Source organism: Arvicanthis niloticus, chromosome 1 (genome assembly GCF_011762505.2).
Source record: "Arvicanthis niloticus isolate mArvNil1 chromosome 1, mArvNil1.pat.X, whole genome shotgun sequence".
In the NCBI taxonomy this organism is placed as follows: domain Eukaryota; kingdom Metazoa; phylum Chordata; class Mammalia; order Rodentia; family Muridae; genus Arvicanthis; species Arvicanthis niloticus.
This window is the reverse complement of record NC_047658.1, coordinates 102650894-102658366: the sequence shown is the minus strand read 5'-3', so window position 1 is coordinate 102658366 and position 7473 is coordinate 102650894.

The window sequence follows — 7473 nt, the reverse complement described above, 5'->3', positions numbered from 1 at the left end:
CCCCTCCCAAAAACAGCCACCAGGTAACCCAATTATTGTCCATACATCTGTTCATTTTAACTTCCCCATCCTAATACATACACCATGGTTCATAAATGTATGTGTAGTATACATCTACCTACATATACAGATTCATAGTGCATAGTAACATGTACTGAGGTTGTTGTATACATAATTCCATTTACATATGCCTAACACATCCACACACGTCATTATAACTAGCAAATTAATTGCCACATTATCAGGTGTGACCTAGTCAAATGCAGAACTGTGGTCTTATTTTAGTCTTTTCCACCTATTTGAACACAGACATTTGCAGAGCCACACAAATAAAGCAATCCATCTTTTATTACCCATCACCACAAATTCTTAATTCCTAATTCCCTCTTAAGCATCCCTGGTGACTTAGCCCTGACAGCAGTTTGTTTAAGATAGATATTTACTGCTGGGTCCTGTGGCCAGGCCTGCATGTCAGGAGGCAGAAAGGAAAGAATCATACTCCCTTAGATTATTTGTGAAGGGGGGTGGGGGTGATAAATGATGCATGCTGGTATGCAGGGTGCGGGCCACACCAGGGCTCAGGTTGCAGATGAATGGCAAAGCTACTATTTAGGTGTTCTGGCTCCGTGGCGTGTAGGCTGCTGGGTGTGGGAACCCCGACTGCCTAGCCGCAATGATGGGGTGGCATCCACCCAGCCAGTCAATATAGAAGCATGGCTTCCACCCTTCTCACTAAGCACAAACGGTCATTATTGATCGTAGCAGGCTGGCCAGAGGAGAGAGGACCCCCTGGGAGTCACAGCCTAACTCATTCAGTCGCAGCATGGTTCTTAAAAGATTTGATTTGACAATTCCGCGCGGTGAGGCATTTTGCCAAAGCATATTTGGCTGAAAGTCCTCTGCTCTGTGTCTCCTAACCTTCACACTGGGCAGGGAACTGGGGCTCCCGCTCCCTGGCTGGGGAAAGCCCAAATTCAATGGACAGTCCTACTTCCTGCTTTTTAGGTTCATCCAAGCATTAATGGAACCTCAGACCAATCCAATCCTAAAGCATCCCCAGCTCGATGCCCTCGCCAGCGGCTCTCAAGTCAGTCGGTGGCGTCATGTGAGAGGTCTCTCTAAACCATCTTATAGAATATAAACCACAGTAAGTCAGTGCAACTTCTGTGGGGTTTTTTGCTTTTTACTACATATTGACAAATCTGCCTCCCCGGAAAATGCATTTAGGGAACAATTTTTTTGAACACAGAACACAATGCATATTCTAAGTGAAGCGAGATGAGAGGCAGGAATCCCTGACGAAGACACACACTTAAAGCTGTTCCTTACTTTGGAGTTTGGAGTGTAGCTCAGTGGGAGCCAGCTTGTCTGGGTGTGAACAGGTCCTGAATTCAATCTCCGGCATTCAAAAACATAATAACAATATCTGTTTTGTGGCAACAGATTACCAAAATTTTATTTCCCTCTCACAAAACCGTATCAGAGAAAGAGAGAGCATTTAAGAAGTAGAGTGAGAGGCTGGAGGACTAGGGAGAGACCTCAATCGGTAAAGAACTTTCTGTGCAAGCATGAGGACTCGAACTGAATCCCAGACCCCCATGTGAAAGCCTCAGACAACGATGCTGAGAAACAGAGGCAGGCAGGTCTGCGGGGCTCTTTGCTCAGACAGCCTTGCCTAATCAGCAAGTAACACACATGATAGCACATGAGGAATGACAATTAAAGTTGAACTCCGGGCATACACATGTATACACACACACACACACACACACTCCTCTTCAGACATTCAAACATATATACACACACGCACACATATACACAAAAGTGAATATCATGAATATCATAAGACCGGGGCATATTTTGATGTGTCGTTCATTCCTGATAAGATGTTCTATACCTGGAGAAACAAAATCACCCTGAACCAGGCCACAGAGAAAAGAGAATCAGGCTTTCAGAGGTATAAGCAACCTTATCAACGGGCTCCCCTTTCCCAGCTGACTCTAACAACCCAGACCACTAAATTAAAGGTGGGCGGCTTGGCAGGGTCAACGCTTTCTGTTTCTCTCTGGCACTGCTGCCGTCCCAGCCCTTTAGCAAGTGAGCACACCTGCTCCCCCGCCTGTCTATGCCTCCTATTCTTCATTACACAACAGATGACCTATCTGATAGACGCCTTCCCCCCTCACAGGTTCCCCTTGCCAGCCTTCAGCAAGAATAAAGCCGGCAGCCCTTTTTATCTTCATCCTGCCCGCACTTCCCAGCCACTGTTTTTTTCTAAAGATCGTTTGCCGGCACCGCTTGCTCAGTTGTGCCCAGTGGAACCGGCAGCGTCTTCTGAACTGACAGTTCTGACTTTTTGCTGCGTGTGATTTTTCTAAAGCATGACAACCGCTTGCATGAAGACATGGCAAACCTTTTCAGAAAGGGAAGCAGCCGCTGGGGGGTGGGGGTGGGGGGCGGGGGGGGGGAGGCTGAAAGAAGTGGAAGTGGTTGCTGAGGGAGCTAGCAAGACGGGTCTCCTATGGATCAATTTAATTTGGCCCTACTTTACAGATGGCAAGAGAAATTAAAATCACTCGATCTGTGAGTTGTGTATTTCATGGCTACATATGTGTTGGCAAAGAGTGTTGTATGGTGGAGAGCTGTGAAGAAAAGATGCCACATCTGTAACTCAGAACCACAAGGCTCTGACCCTTCTAGATTTATGCACAAAGTGTCTGTGATAGGTTTGGTATTCATCGTCAATTACCCATCTAGTGCTGAAGCTAAGTGAAGATCTTCATGTGAACAAGATCTGGCATCTGTTTCCTCTTCTGAACAGATCCTGAGTGTTTTCTTTTGCAGAGGCGTAGAGGTCCTATAAAAGTCTAGAATGCCACATTCAAGTTCAGTAAGATCTTTGAATAACTAAGTCTGGCGTTATTGCACAGTATCTCAGAAGCGGTGTTCTTTGGAGAAAGCACAGTGTGGCGCTGATTGAGAGTCACCAGATCTTGGGCTTAGAATTGGGTCAGCCAACAAACACACCCTTCTCAGCATCCCTGAAAAACTCCCTTAAGAGTTAACTGGATTTATTAGAAGTGTTATTTAGAAGAGAGTGAAAATCATTGATTAAGAATGATCACGGATGGCCAGGCCTGGTGGCACAGGCCTTCGATCCCAGCACACAGGAGGCAGAAGCAGGAGAATCTCTGTGAGTTCAAGGCCAGCCTGGTCTATAGAGCAAGTCCAGTACAACCAAGGCTCTGTTACACTGTAACCCTGTCTTGATAAACAAACAAGTGATCCTTGGCAGGGGTGAGGGGGCCTGTGCCTGTCACCTCTGGGTGCAGGAGATGGGGACAGATATAAGGTTCAAGAGCAGCTTTAGGTGCATAGTGAAACACTGCCAGAGGGGATGGGAGGGGGAAGCAAAACTCATAATCAAGTTTTTAATTTCTAATCCCTTCAAAGCTCCTGAACTGTGCGAGTAGAGAAACAGAGCTGAGCACACGCAAGCAGGTGACAGTGCATGCATGCATCTCTTCCCACTCTTGACTGTGATGTGACCAGATGTCTCAAGATCTATGCCTCTGTGACATCCCTACTATGACTGACTGTAACCTGAATTGTGAGCTAAACTGAACCCTTCCTCCCTTAAGCTGTGTGTAAGAGCATTTACCACAGAGGCTGAAGGGAGAGCAGGACTGTACCCAGGAACTCATGCCTGTGCACTTGAGGCTTGTAGATACCTGGTACAGTCGACCCCACTCACAGCTGGGCCTGCTCGCACCTCACCCTCAAACACACATGCCATTCAAAGTGAGGATCAGAATAACACATTTTTATTCCATCTTACTCTCTCCTTCTTGTCCCCACCCATGCCTGCCCTCACACTGCCCTGGCTGAGTAGATTCTGTGACTTCTCTGCCCTCCCATACCACCACCTTTTTGGCACATGCTTCAGTTTGGTTTTGTTTGCTTGTTTTCATAGCTCAGCTATCGCATGGGTTTCAGGGTTGTTGACAATACCTTCCCCAGAGCATTCATCTTCCAAACCTGAACAATCAACCTTCATGGTGCGTGACTGGGCTTGTCACAGCTCTGTCACCTCTGCAGAGCCTGAACATGGCTCCTATACATGAGTGAGAATTTACTAACAACGACAAAAGTTACAACCCAGGGGGTAAGCTTGACTGTCAGGCCTACTATCACCTCAGTACCTACCCTCTGACCCCTGCAGATGGAGGCAAGCCCCTTCCAGCCTTCTTTAGGAGGCAAGCAAGCAAAGAGTAAAATTATAGGCTCCCCAGGGCTAAGGGTCTGAACCCAGAAACTCTTTCTAGGCTCTTCAATGATCTACAGCCATGATCTGAGAGAAGGCATACAGTTTCCTTCTCACTCCTCTTGCCTGTCCTGCCTACAGTCTCTTCAAGTGTCCCCAGAATTCCTGTCATGACTTGGCCCTGTCCTAGGGTCTTCCCAGGCCAGCATGCTGCCCACATGTATACTTGAGGCATGGCTGCTCTTGTTCCTGTAGTGTTATATCAGGAAAAAAAGAAAAGAAAAAAGAGAACAAAACTGGCCTGGGTCACCCCAGTGTCAGCAGATGGTCCCTGTCAGCCTGACATTCACTGTGCTGGGCTTGTGGGGTTGTTATTTTAAAACTTCTCTGTGGGTTCATTTTCTATCTTCCTACTCCAGGACCAGCTTGGGTGTCTTTGTTTGGTTTTGATGTTTTGGATTTTTTAAATTAAGATTTCCTCACTAAGCTTTTTATCTTTTAAAAAAAAAGATAGATACATAGATAGATAGATAGATAGATAGATAGATAGATAGATCTTTAAAATGTCCTGTGGGTAGAAGCTCAGACTTATCTGAGAAGCAAGAAGCTCAACTAGGGTCCCTGTGGACCTGCAGAAACCCCAAGTACTAGTACATCTTTATAAGATATCCAGAGTAGGCTGAAGAGATGGCTCAGCAGTTAAGAGCACTTGTTACTTTTACAGAGGACTTAGGTTTGGTTCCCAGCACCCCCATGGTTCACAGCCCTCTGTAATTCCAGTTTCAGGAGACCTGACACCCTCTTCTGACCCGTACCAGGCCCTCGTGTGGCACATATATATATTCATGCAAAACAAAATAAATCTAAAAATGAAAAGGTACCCCACTAGTGAACCAGCTGAGCAAAGCCATTCATAGAATGGGAAAGATAATTAAACAGTTGTTTTAAGCCACAAAGTTCCAGAGCACTGTGTTATGTAGCAATAGACAATCTCAATAAACTTCATTACTCAATCGATACAAACACTAGAAGTGGTTAGAATCTGACGTACCCTATAAGCTCTTGATAAGCAAAACAGGAGCATCCACCAGTCCTTGTGGTTGGACTCCCCCTGGAATCCTTTTGCCACTTCCTCTCGCTTGACCAATCCTTCCTCATTTTTTCAACAAACCTTGCTTTGTGCATTTGCTGTGTATCTGAAAAGAACTCTTGTCCCCATTCACCTTGGAGTCCTTTCCCTTGCCCGTTGTTTTCCATTCACACTTTAACCTCCAGGATTGGAATCAACTGTTTCTATAAAGACAAATGCACCAAAGCTCTCCCTGAAGCCCCCAAGCTGGAAACTCTCTGGAAAAATTGTGGGAGTCCAGGGGCATCAACTCACTTGGGAAAACCACTTGATGAAAGCTGACTCATCCAGACTGCTGACCTCTCTCAGTGTTTGGGAACAGGATGGGTGGCAAACATTTCTCCTTGGTGTTTGGAAAATCATTACCTCCTAGTGGTTATTGGAATGCAAAATCCAAAAGGATGATCCCAGGCCTGGAGAGGAATATAGTTCAGAGGTACAGCACTTACCTCATGTGAGCATGGCCCTAGGGAATATGGGGAGGGGGTGAGACAAAGAGACAGAGAGAAGATAAACAGTGGTCTGGTTTGTTAGCAAGATACAGCAATAGCTGTAGCCTCCTGTGCTCTGGAAAACACACTGTCCAAGGAACACAGCTAAATGGTCCCCTTGTGCCTACAAGGAGATGTCCTTTTTTGAAACCTACTTCCCTTTTAGAAAGAAACTGATTTCCCCAAGCTAGTGAACCACAACAGCTCTGACCAAGACTCAAACTTCCAGTCCCATAAATATGTACAAAACCTTCCTTTACCTTTCTTGAATTTAAAGAATTATATCATATTGTCTCTCAGGCTCACGTGACCATCAAACATTAGAGTTGAATTATAGGCCAAGAACACAACCTAAGCAGAGGAGTGAGTGTCACAAGTCACTGTTAAAATTATCAGGTTTATCTCCAGACACAAATAAACCTGTTCTGGGATTCAGAACAAGGTTGTTCTAGTCCCAGCCTTGTCCTCACCAGCCATGGGAAAGCAGAGAAGTCTGAAGGGCAGTAAGCTTGTGCCCTTCAAAAAAGGAATCACAGTTCTAAATCCATGAAGAGAGCTGGGGCTGCGGAATGGGCTGAGGAGAGCCAGGGGTACCAGATTCTGAGTCCTCCTGCCTCGACTCAGTGCCTCTTTGGTTCCACTGAGCAAAGCTTTAAAGCTTAGAGGAAAGAAAGGGAACTGCCTGTGTCTTGGAGACTTTCCTCTGTCCTACAAAGATAAAGGGTCCATGAGATGGTTCAGTGGGTGAAGGCACCTGCTTTCAAGCTTGATGACCTGAGTTCAATAACAGGAAGCAACATGGGGGTGGGGGGAGAACACCAACTTCCACAAGTTGTCTTCTGACCTCCATACACAAACACACACACGCACACACATGCACATGCCCCACACACACACACATACACACACATGCCCACATGCACACACACATATAAATATAATAAAAATTAAGGACAATTAAAAATCTAGTCTAGTTTCAATGGCAGCTATGCAAACACTTTTATACTAGTTTATAAAATGTCTGAGTATCTGCTCCTTAGGCTTACAGTGTTACACTCCATGAGAGAGGCTGGTGTGTACTCTACAGAAACCCCATCCAAGCAGGCCAGCAAAATAAAACACATGAGACCAAACAGAGCAGCCAATAAACTGTATAATAAAACTGAGCTTAGCTGTGGAGAGCTGACATGTCCAAGATAAGCAACAAAGCTGTCCTGAAACTAAGGTGTGACTGTGGCAATGTTGTAAGATCCAAGGCCAATTGCTTCTTCTATACAACCAATAAACCACTGAAATTGTGAGTTTAAGACACAATGGTATTTATATCAGCATGACAAAGAATAAAATTTTTGGTCTAAATCTAACAAAATGTTCAAGATTTGCATGAGAAAAATTACAAATTTCTAATAAAAATTCAAGTATCTAAATAAAAGGAAGGCTAGTCCATGTTTGTGAAAGGAAAATCCATACAGTTAAGATGGAAATTCTTCACAATTGTCTATAGAAAAATCCCAGTAAGTCTTTTTGTGAATACTAACAAACTAATCTAATGGGTCATATGGAAAAACTGTGTATGGGGTGGAGCCCTG